At 43.5% G+C, this 12,804-nt stretch overlaps 1 protein-coding gene across 7 annotated transcripts in view; it reads right to left on the reverse strand.

Moving 5' to 3' along the window:
* PTK2 (protein tyrosine kinase 2) overlaps positions 1–11,039 on the reverse strand; it is a 187,643-nt gene extending 176,604 nt beyond the window's left edge. For all 7 annotated transcript variants that reach the window (XM_085572606.1, XM_085572603.1, XM_077781887.2 and 4 more), the window contains exon 1: positions 10,891–11,039. The gene's annotated coding sequence lies outside the window, so the exon portion shown is untranslated. The remainder of the gene's footprint in view (positions 1–10,890) is intronic.
* Positions 11,040–12,804: the final 1,765 nt, after the last annotated feature.

The raw sequence follows: 12,804 nt of genomic DNA on the forward strand, positions 1-12,804 counted from the left end.
CACCCTTTTTGTACTTTCACTCTATTATCTCCTCCTCGGCATAATATGACCAATGCTCCTACTCCCACTTGAGAATAGTGGTGCTCAGTATCTGTTTCCACAGAGGTACCAAAGGCTTTTCAAAGTGACAACTTCAATGCAATCCCCATTTAACACCAAAAAGCCACACAGATTAATACATTATAGAACTCCAAAATCTGTTTCCTAGGAAGGGAAGCTCTGTTCAGTACTCTCTTCAGATTGTGAAAACAGTTTAAAGGTTTTGTTTGCCTTTAAGAGAAGAAAAAGCTGATTCAGTTGTAAAATGAAGCCAATGTTAGACACTCCTGTCTCGAAGAATTCCCTCTCCTCTTCTGATGAAAGGAGAGCAAGGCCCAAGACGGGCTGCTGGAAGGCCTGGAAGAGCGTGAGAGGAGCACAAAGAAACCCTCCCTTCACTGAGCTGAATCAGCAGGGGCTGGGAGCCTGTGACAACTCAACTTTGGCTTCATTCAAATCCCCATCTGAGGATTAATCGTGTGCTGCACACCAGCTTCCTCTAAAGGGGCCTAATCTTCCAAAAAATTCACTTGGTTATTTAATAAATTCATGGAGGTAGCAAATTCCCAGAGTACCAAAGCCCAATTTCTTATACAAATTAAATACTGTCAGGAACTCCAGGCAGGAAATGGAACAGAAGTTAATTTAGTGTTACATCCCACTCCTCCTTTAGACTCCACTCTTTGACTAAGTTTTACAGAGATTCTGACTGATACTTTTTTCTATCCACAACCCAAAAATGAGAGGGACTAAACTCAACCTAATATTTACAAAGCATTTGAGAAGCAACCAAGACAGAATATTCCCCCCAAAAAGCACATCACATATACTTTTTTCCACTATTTCTCTTATAAATTTCAATCCTCGTTTTGTATCATCAAAATAAATGGGCAAAATAAAAACAGTATTTTTCCCCTATGGAAATGGATTGATTTTTCCTGATAACCATTGATTAATATGTATAAAACAATGTCTGTACATATTCACTAGGGAATATAGTAACTGCAATCCTCCTCCTTGGTGGATATTCCCCTCAGTCACCAGTCAAAATCCCACAAGACATTCCTAAACAAGAAAACCAATTTTTAGAACATATTAAACAGGTTTTAATGCAGATGACAAGAAAAAGGCTTCCTTTTACTTCCACACCAATTGAGTGGTTCTTAAATGACGTTTATTTCTCCAGACCACAGCAGTTTACACAAATTCCCACACATTGCACAGATCCACACTCTTAGCTTCACCTTTTAGCCCAAAGGCACCACGAAAACTCGGATGCAGCACCACGAAAACTCGGATGCAGCACAGAAGTGTTAATTTCAACAGCTTCTGCCTCTAATTTTTAATTTACTCTATCCTAAGGATCATGTCAAATACAGTCTGCTCCATGAATTCCAGCTTTCAGCAGCAGCTGTACCAGGTACAGCCAGTCAGGATTACATTTTGTCTTCACACACATTTCCTCTAAAGATAACTTAATTTTGCTTCTCAATCTTAGTAGCAACTTGTTCCTTTCGTGCCAAAATGCAGAGAAACATTCTGACTCTCCTTAAAACAGATTCATGTGAGTTATGATTAAGACAAAGCCTAGGGGTAAAACATGAAATACAAATTATCATAGTGAAGAGTGAAAGACTGACAGAAAAACAAAGAAAAGAGTCAACAGAAGTTCCTATTATTCTGAAAACAAAGCTACTAAAACAAAGCTAATCTTATTAATATATAATAATCTATTATAACTAATTAAAGGGCAACACTAAAAGAAAAAAGAACAGTATCCTAAGGCCACTTTATCGACTTGTTTGTACAGCTTAAAAGTCTTGCATGTTTTTCTCCTTGAAATTGGATAAAACAGCAGCTAAACTAATTGTTGTAAATCAGTAACCAGTTTTATAATGCTGTTTTCCAAGCCCTGGGTAGGCAACATCTGCAGAAGGACATGACAGTTTCATTTGCAGAAAAGTTCATCTCCCCATGACCTTTCCAGCCTTCCACAAAGGAAACACAACCTGCTTTGCCTGGGACGGATTCACATCAAAGCTGCACAGTCTGGGGCAACTGCAGAGATAACAGAGAGCCCAGGAGCTCAGAGAGGATTCTCAGCTGCTGGGGTTACTGTCAGATAACTTCTGATTACCACCATAATTCTGCAAATAACAACCCCACATTCTTTACCTGCTCTCATCACTAAAATCAGTGCTGGATGGGATTCAAGAGGTCACCTTGTCAGGCTGCCACTCCTCAGGTAGGAATGAACAGCATCTCCTTTTGACAGATGCCTAATTTGTTCTTGAAGATTGTCAGGGGTGAGTCCCTCCCCTAATCTATTCCATTGGTTTGTTATTCTTGGAATTAGAAGTCTTCCTCCCCAAGTAGCAACCCAAGTCTCTGGTCCCATTATTTAAGTCAACTAATGCTCATTTGAGTCTCTGTAATCCTTTATCATCTTTATCCTCATAGTAGCCTAATGCACAGGAGTAACTTCTTATCTCTTGTTAAGTCTTAGCATCTTAATTTGTTCAGTTCTTGGATATCATATTCTCAGGCACCTGCTAATAAAAGCATCCACAAAAAGAAAACCCCTTCTTGATGTCCAGTGCCCAAAACTGAACAGAATTCTAATTTAACCCTACCAGTGCCGAATCCATCAGAAAAATTATTATTTAACCCCCTGCTACACCTCAGCAGAACATTTCTTTACCTGCATCAGCAGAGGTTAATCACAAACTGAGCACACATCAATCAATAACCTGCACACCCCAGTTCACTCAGCTCTTGCAGGATTTTAAAAGCATATTTTGAGCAGAACATTTGAACAACAAAATTCAAAATGCACTAAACACAGAGTAGTAACAGAGGCTGTAGAGCTGAACAAGTGCAGAAAACAGCCAGGTTTGTGATTTATACAAACTGAAGTGGAAATGACAAGATAATTAATAAACTAACTGAAATCTAGAAGCCTCTAGGATATAGTGCTTAAGCCTGAAATAGAAAATGAGAGCTGATAAAAATTCAGAATTAGTTCTTTAGCCATTAATTAACAGTGTTCCCATAATGGAGCTGTTAACACCAGAGTAAGAACTGAAACTGTAATTTGTAACATTTGCAAAGAGCTTCACTGAGAGCGAGAGACCAACACATGTCAGCAGTCTGTGAAGGTTTCCTGGGTGAAAGCTGGGAATGGAAAACAAGTTAAAAATGTAATATTAAATAGTTTTTGATAAATTAAAAATGGAACTTGGGTGATTTTAAAACTTTCCAACTTGTGCCTCATTAACTGGGAGGTACAATTCTATATATATATATTATCTATCAGCCCTTCTTCTGCCATACTTGTAAAATTAAATGTATTTTATTTAGCAAATACAGTTCTGAATCAGGCATGATGAGGGGTAAGGAGCACACTGACAAACATGAATTAACTGCTATGGCCATGCCAAGGTTCATTCCAAGCTGTAAGATGGCACCTTAAATTAACAGCTGGGATCCAGCATCACGGTTTGTGTTCTCCTGGTGACAACCACTTCAAACCCTCCACAGGAAGCACCTCAGAACTGAGGTGGTTTTGTGCCAGGGCTCACTGTCCCTATATTAAAGGGAAATAAACAACAAATAAACAGCAGCTGAATTAATCTGCCATTGAAAGGAAAAGAAGAAGCCACAAGAGGAGAAATTAAATTAGTCCCAACTTCTATCACTGTGGCTGTGTTAGTGGTTCCCAGCTGCCTGCACCACTGGATGACAAAACCAACATTATCAGGCATGAAGGGTCCTAGACAGTGGCAAAAATACACCACCACCTCCATCAATTCTGGAACTTGGTACGGAAAAGGGTGAAGAAAGAGGGGTAAGGACTTATACCAAACTAAAGTATGAAGTTCACCTCTTTACAAAGTAAAGTTAGTTCCAACAACTGAATGACAAAGGCACCTGTTATACATCCCTTTTGTGCCTACACTGGGAAATCTGATATGAATTAACTCTTCCTATAAAGAGCTTCCAATACAAGAGCATCAGTAAAGCAGCAAAGGGGATGCAGGAGGAGACTGCTAAAACCTGAAGCACACCCAGGCATAAAAGAACCACAAGAGAATTCATCCAGCAGGAAAAGGAATTCCTGCTTGAAAAGTGTATTAAAAACAGCAGGGGGAAAAACTGGTAAACAATTTGGTTGGTTAACCAAAACTAAAAAGGAACTGTACTCTTTTAAACAGTAACTTTATTTTTCTTTTTTTGTATTAACCTTCTTGAAAAAAGTAAGCACTAAAAATACCAGTATACTAACCTACAATACAGACTGTTTGCCCCTGTGAAGACAGAAAGACTGGAACTGCCCAGTTAAAAAAAAAATAAAAGAAATCAAGAGCAGATACCTATGTGCAAATAAGAAAATGGTGGCAGATTTTGTTTTCATACTATCTTTCATAGAAAAAGAATTTAAAAGATTGCCTGAAATCAGTAAGAGGAAATTCTCTTTTGACAATCACAGAATTTCTGAATCTCAAGGCTGCAGAGTATTACTGAGAACAAACTTGCCTCAGCATTTGTGCTGAACATAAAACCTACAACAGACAGGATGAAACAGGTATTGATTGATGTAAATCTCCACCACTGAGTGTAACTCAGACATTGGGATTTCCAAGTCTCTCACTAGTCTCTACTCTCCTTCAATAGAGTAATCTTGGATGCACTGCTAGGAAATTACCTATTAAATGCTGGATGGAGCAGAGACCTTACTGGCTACTATATATCTCATGGATTGTATCCCTGAAGAGTCCAGGTAGTGCTACAGACCTGGGAAAAGAACTGCATACGTGGTTAAAAAGGTGCATTCACAGGTGGAAAACACATCATTTAACTCATTCCCAGACTCTGCTAAACTAAACTTCTAGTATTGCCCTGAAACCTAATTATTTGCAGCAAGAAAACAGGAAATGAGATTAAAAAAAAAAATTAAGGGAAAAAGAAAAAAAAAATAATAATCTGCTGTTTCAAATCCTTCCTACAAACTTCAATGGGACTACAGGAAAAAATTATCTCTGCCTTCCAAAGACACTTTAGAGATTCAGATAGTCTGCTCCCTCTCTCCTCCTCCAAACCAAAATAAAAGCAGGAATTGTGAATTTCTGTGTGTGGGTAAACAGTGCAAGGCCCAAGCATGGCAGCAGGAAGCAGGAGCAGTTCAGAGTCAGCAGAGCCCTCTGACCCCTTTCTCACTGTCCCAAGCACTGCAACAGCTTCAGCTCAGTCACTTCTATCTCTGCAAAGGCAACAAGTGCCTCATTTAAGGACCCTTGACACATACACAGGCTAAATCTTCCAAATTTATTGTTCAGCATAGCTGCATTGACAGCAGTGGCTGCAGGACACTGATGAAGAAGGTTTGCTTATACACTTCTGGGAAAAAGGAAGGAAATTATTCTAGGGTCTTGAAATCAGTTAAATTGCAGTTCCATGAGCAGGGAAAGAGCCAATATTAGAGGGATTAATTCTAAACTGACCTATACTGCCCTGTTACCAAGTTGGAACTCTGCAGGAAAATGAAAGAGTTGAGTGCTTGTCAGGTTGCCTTCCCAGAAGAAAAACAAAAAGCTTCCATGCAAGAGGAAGCTAACAAAAACTACTTACAACTTCTTTCATATGCTCATTCTGCACTGAACAAGACAAAAAGGGGCAGAGGAGTAATGCTGAAAATCAGAGGGGAGGAAACAAGTCTTGAAGTTATAGGCAAAAAAGGAAATCCAGTTCAGGAGACTTCTACCAGTTCAGCCATGGACTGCTGCAGAGCTGAAGAACATTTAAATTCACCCAGAATTCGGACTAATGCAAGTGAATGAGACATTCCCTAACAAAGTCTGCTGCCTTCAGCACTTATTACCTCTTCCATTCGGATTTTTACTTGACAGAAGTTGCATTCAAACCCTGTACACCAGATTTCAGAACCTATCTTCCATTTTCTTCCTAATCCATGAACCACTGAGCTGCATCTCCATGTTTCACGCACTGTCAGAGCCAGAGAAAATTCAGTTTCTGTGGTTCTCCTGCCACCTCAGAAACATTTTCTTCCCCACATGATTCCCCGAGTCAACTCCCTCCAAGCACACATCCTTCTGATGTGCTGAAAGGTGTTTAGAACTGCTGAAATTTGCATGGAGATGCTTGGAAGGCTACCACACACCTGGATAATCACAGCTGTCTCTCTTGTGTGTGCTTTAATACAAATCCAGAAAACCAGATCAAGCCACAAAAAATTTTTGCACTTTTCATTGTTTGATTATACTTTTGTGTTGTTTTTATTTTTTTTTTTTTTAATAAAAGCCCTAACACTCAGAAGTCTGCCCAAATACTAGATTTTTATCCCAGCATCAGGAACACAATGCTGGACAAGCAATAAACTCCTGTATTAGGAGTTTTCACTTACACAGTGAAAAAAACACAGAAGTTATACAGGAATGGGATAGGGAACATAAAATTTAAGGCTACAACCCCAAACGTGCATATTTTTAAACTGTTCAGCCCCTAAATAACCATTTAACCATTTTTTCAACAGTTTTTCTTATTAACCATCAGCCTCTGCCTGAATATGGAGAGCAGGACATGAGGAATGAAAGCTTTCACAAAGATCTACTCAATCATCTCCATACAAGTCTTCCTCCCCTACACCCAAAAATCCCCTATTTAAACCCAGGTAATTATCTGGATACCACGTTTTCCACTTAATTTCCCATTCTTTCAGCTTCCTGTCTTTGTGACAGACACAATAAACCACATTCATTGAACACTGGTAGAACATACAACTTTCAAGGCTTTTAAGTGGCATTATATACAAACCAAGAGACTCACTTGAAATTACTAACAATTTATAAACTCTGCTCTTGCATTAATCTGCATCAAGGTTCTAGGTTTGTTTGTTTTTTCCCCCCAAACACTTAGAATAAAAAAGACAGCTTTTAGCACATATGTATCCTGCAAAAGTTCAGGAACACAAGGACCATTGTAGTTCAGGTGCTAAATAATTGCGTTCTACATTGACTTTGAGAGTGTTTTTCCATCATTTCTGCTCTTATTCCATACAGGAACTCAAAGTGATGCAGTAAGGATTTCTTTGTTGCAGTTTTTAGAATTCTGACCTGTAATTAAAACCTTTTCAAGAAATTAAGTCAGTATGTGTGGTAGTCTGTTATTCTACAGTAGGTCTTCTGTAGTAGGTTTTACTATTCCTTGTTAAAAGTTTGCAATGGTTCAGTCTCTGTCCCATTTGGCTTCCCTAATGCTTCAGCCCTGAGTTGTTTACCACAGTTTTCCCCACCAAAATGCATGTCAATCCACATGTCAATCCACCTGTACACCTCCCTCGTTCCCTTGTCTTACCCATCTGTCAAAGATTGCACACTCCTCTGGTTCTGGAGTGTTCCCTGTCGTTCATCCCTTCCTCAAAGCAATTGGGTTGTGGGGTTTGCTCCCTCCCCATGTTGACTTCTACTGGGGAGCCCCTACCCTGCACCCCTCCCCTAATGCCCTCCTGTCGGTCAAAGGTTGTGTCCTCCCCGTGTTCCCTGTAGTTTGTCCAGGTTCAGATTTGTCACTTGCCGTGCCCCGACTTAGACATTAAATACTTGGAGACCCAGACAAGTGTCCCTCCCGTATTGCTGTGCCTCAGTTTCCCCGTGCCCTGTGCCTCTGCTGCGCTGCCCACGCCGCAGCGATCACCGCCGCCCGCGGCACTCGCCAGCCGTGTCCACGGTGTCTGCGGCACTTGAAACTTCAGAATTACACTACCACGAGAGGAAACACACATTTAGTCTGGAAACCACATCTCATGTAGCTAAATATCAGTCACTCCGGAAAATAGTATCAGTCACTCCAGAAAATAAATCTGGAATATGAATTCCAGTACAAATTGCTTTTTAAGCACCTTCGGCCCAGTTACTGACATTTATCCAGAATGTGAAAATACACTTTAGGCGGTAATCTACATAAAATGTAAAGGTACAAAGGTCCAATTTAAGACAAATAAAACCACATGAGACTATTGAAATCTTGTGTGTTTTTATAGAGATTTAACAGCAAAATTACAACCTATTTATAGTTACCAATATTCTTCAAAACTACACTTTGAGACGACAGAAAGTTCTTTTTCATAGGGAAAAGCACTTTTACATAAATACTAAAAGATGTAAAATGAATGGGAAAAGCCTGTATTGTTCTTATTAATATTGTATCAAAATAAAGACCATTGGCAGTCTACACACAGTAGTGCCTACCTGGGGAAAAAATCATTTTGTTATACAAATGGCAAGAAATAAATTATTAATTCTTTAGATACCCTCCTAGTGGAGGAAAAACCAACCCACCACATTCACAGATGTGTTAAAAAAACAGAATACAATCTCCTAAACCATCAAACCATCTTGATACTACTTAATCTCTAGAAAACACTCCTGCCTTTCTCTCCTTCTATTATCCCCCCAAAATATCTATTAGCTTGGTGGAGTTCATAATACCGACAGCCCCCATTCAATTATTACTCCTATGGCACACCATTATATTTAAAAAAAAACAAAAAAAGAGAAATAAAAAGCCCTTTCCACAACAGGTAACACACTCTGAAGCAACGTCACATCACTAGATATCTTGAAAGAATTTTTAAAGCTATTCCAGCAAATTACAAATTCAAGACATGAGTGTTATACTAAGAATATTCCTTTCTGGATGAAGTACTGCAATAGGCTACTAGTTGATTGATGTGTCCCTACACATGCTTAGTACCTTTAAAACCCAAGGCTGAGGCCAAAATCAGCATAGAGCTTTTGACAAATAAGCACTATGTCATTTTCCTTTTATGTATACATTTTCACCGACCTGCAAAACAAAAGGTTAACCAACACAAACATCAATCCCAGCCATGTTCCACGAAAACTGCATTTAAGACATAACAGCACAAAAGACAAATTTATTTCAGAACTGTTTTCTCTTGTTGAGATGCCTGTAGTTTTACAGCATCTGTGAGAGACAATTTGTCCAGCAACCAGTGTCCCTTTCCTTTTTGTTCTGTTAACAGGATCCCAGATTTTAGGTCCATTAAATTTCCTGCATGGATTGATCTCAAAGATAGACACACACATTCTGTACAGAATCTCAGCCACAAACCCTGCTTTAAGAAATCCAAGGGCTGTGCTCCCCTTCGACAGATCACACCACACACACAAAGGTGTTCCTACAAAGGGGGCAGGGTAACAGCCTGATTTCAGGGGTAACAAAAAAAGGGACAGGTGGAGAAAGGAAGTGGTGGAAGTTTGGACAGCAGTGAGACAACAAACTGTTCCAAATAACTGTGTAAAATTCAATATTTTCTGGCCCCAATCCAGTTGCACTCCTGACCTTACTCAGGTTTAAAAGAAAGAGAGATGATAAAGGCAGATTAGCTTAAAGGAATGTGAGACTTTTCCAATTAATCCAGGAGGGGGAAAAATATATCAAACAACCTAATGCCAAAGGAGTGTGAATTTTAAAGGGACACTGCAATACCACTTCTCCCTTACACTAACATTTACATTAAATATTTCAATATGAATTCCCAAGTGCTTCTCTTTACAAGTGAACTTTTTATTTATTGCCTTTACTATAGCACTGCTCTTATCCCAGTGTAAGTGACAAAAACTGGGCTCCAGGCTGACGCTGCTCCAATGCCAGGGCCTGCAGGATACGCTGCTCCCATTGCACTGGAATAGGGACTGACTGCGAGGCAGCTAACACAGAAACAGCACTGTTTCAGCCAGAAAACAACAACAAAAAAAGAACAGGAAAGCAAAGAGTAAAGTCAACCTATTGTCCCAAAAATGCATCATCAGAGCACAGGAGGTCTGGGAAGAGAATAGATGTGAGAACTGGACTCATACAGCATATGCTCCACAATTAGTTGCGGGGATTTGAGGAGAACGATTCTCTGTTACAGCTGCAATTCTCACTGTACTCCAAAATCAGGTTTACAACCGGAAAAAGAAAAAATATCACATTTCTCCAAGAAGTGCAAAGGCTCCTCTGTGCGACCCAACTTCTGCGGCACCGCCGGGCCGAGCCGAGGGGACGCCGGGGGCTGTCCCCGGGTCAAGGGACCACAGCGCTGCCCCGATTCTCTTTGGATCACACGGTCCCAGCGAGCGCAGTACCAGAACAAACCAAAAATAAACCCCCAAAGCCCACACACCTAAAAAAACCACCCTAAACCCTAAAGAGAAGAAACCTCAACCACTTCCCCTGCGCTACCGCTCCGGCTCCAAGAGGCAGCCACGGATTGACGCGCTCGCCTGAGGAGGGGAAGGGGCAAAGCCAGGGGGCCCGGCTCCGGCAGCGAGGGGACACCTCCTCCTCCTCCCTTCCCTTTCCCTTTGTTTACTTTACGGACCGTCCCGCTCCACCTCGCCGCCTCCCGACACATCCGGTGGGACCGGCCGGGGCTGCGGGGCGGGCAGGGCGCAGGGGGCGGCCGGATCCCCCGGGGTGGAGGACGGGGCAGGCGGGGCACCCGATGACCTCTCCCCGCAGCCTCCTCCTCTGCCATCCCCTTCCCATCCTGCCTTCCCGCGGAGGGAAGCGGCTCTGCCCGGACACCTCCAGCCCACCGCGCGGTGCCTCCTGCGCCCCGGTGTCCGCGGCAGCCCCTCCCCGGGGACACAGGAACGGGCGGCACCGGGGACAATCTTCCCTTCCCTGCGGAGCCACCGCCGCCGCTCCCCGAGCCGGGGGACACGGAAGGAGACGCCGCTGCCCCCCTGCACCCGCTCCCCGCGATGTAAATCGGGGCCGCCTCGCCCGCCCCCTCCCCGGGCAGCGCTCGCCACCGGCACTCACCGCGCTGCGGGCACGGCCGCCTCCGGCGCCGCGGCGAAGAGAAGCCGCGGTGGAGGAGGAGGACGAAGAGGAGGAGAAAGCTCCGGAGGGTCTGCGCGGGCAGTGCCGCCTCCCTCCTCCTCCCCTCCCCTCCCTCCGTCCCTGTCTCCCCGCCCCCCGGCGCGCTGCACCATGGGATGCGGCGCTGCCCCCCCCAACATGGCTGGGGGGTGACGGTGCCGCCCCTCAGGGAGCGAGGCGAGGGCGGCGGGGAAGGCGCGTCCCGGCCCCCGCCCGCCTCAAGGCTCTCCCCTCTCTCCTTCCCTCCCTTCCTCCTTGCTTCTCGCCTTCCCCGAGGCAGCGCGGGTCCTGGCGGGATCTGGCGAATTTGCTGGGGAAGAGGCGAAGTTTAACCCCTTGTGCTGGCTCAGTGGCACCGGCTGGCACAGTTGTTCCCTTGTTCCAACACGGATATTCCAGCTGCGGAGCCTCCCTCCCTGCAGGTGTCCCTGTGCCTGTGCTTCGGATGAACGTGCTTGGGTTCGGACCAGATGGCTCGGGCAGAGCCTTGGCTCATAACGCCAAGGTTATCACGGGGTTCGGTCTCCGTGTGAACTCGGTGATCCTTGTGGGTCCCTTCCTACTCAGAATATTCTGTGTTCTGTGGTACCTTCCAAAGTACCCAGTCCGTGGTTATGTGAGTCTGTGATAATCTCTTTCAAGGAAATAATTGGAATTTACTTTAAAATTATCACAGTGTTTGAATGCCCATGAGTCTTTGTGTATATTTAATTAAACATAAGTCTTAAATCACAGGATCATGGCATGGGAAAGGTTGGAAGGCATCAAAGTGGAATCATCTGGTCCAACCTTCCTGCTCAAGGAGGGTCATCCCAGAGCACAGGCACAGGAGTGTGTCCAGACAGTGCTGGAATATCTCCAGTGAAAGAAACTCCACATCCTTTCTGTGCAATGGTGGAACTTCCTGGGCATCAGTTCCTGCCCATTCCTCTTGTCCCATTGCTGGGCACACCGAGCAGAGCCTGACCCTCCCCACAGACACTGACAGACAGGGATGAGGTCCCTTCTCAGTCATATCTTCTTGAGGCTGAATAGCCCCAGCTCCCTCATCTTTTAATCATAAAAAAGAGATGTTCCAGTCCCTTTATCATCTCTGCTAAACCCACTCCAGGAGCTCCGTGTCTTGTACTGAGCAGCCCAGAGCTGGACATTCCAGATGAAATATGGGAGCTGGCCTCTTCTCCCAGGCAACCAGCAACAGGACAAGAGGAAATGGCCTCAAGCTGCACCAAGAGAGGTTCATGATGGACACCAGGAAGAATTTTTTCATGGGAAGCGTTTGTCAAGCATTGGAACAGGCTGCCCAGGGAGGTGGTGGAGTCACCATCCCTGGAGGTGTTCAAGAAATGACTGGACATGGCACTCTGTGCTGTGGTTTCATTGACATGATTGTGTTTGCTCAAAAGTTGGGCTCAATGATTTTGGACGTCTCTTACAACCTTAATGATTCTGTGATTCTGGGAAAGAATAATTTTAAATGTCTCTGTTAATCTTTCCCTTATCTCTTGTGGCAGCTGAACTCAGTTTTTGCTCTCCTGCCTGCCCCAGGCAGCTGGAGCTGAGCAGATCCCAGATTTCCACCTCTGGAAGTTACCGTGTGTCTAGAAACTGGAGGCAGGGCCACAGAATCAAATATCTTGAGCTGGATGGAACTCACAAGGACTATGAAATCCAGCTCCTGCACTGCATCTATCAAGGGCTATAGAGAGCTACTCAATATAATCAATGGTATTTGGAATGTGAATTTCACTGATAAAATCTGGGCAGTTTACTTCAGGGTAACACAAATCCCACTCATAAACCTCCCTACATTTGTTAGTTTACCAGGGACCATAAGGAAACTCAAGGGGGATG

This window comes from Lonchura striata, chromosome 2 (genome assembly GCF_050655825.1).
Source record: "Lonchura striata isolate lonStrDom1 chromosome 2, ASM5065582v1, whole genome shotgun sequence".
Taxonomy (NCBI): Eukaryota; Metazoa; Chordata; class Aves; order Passeriformes; family Estrildidae; genus Lonchura; species Lonchura striata.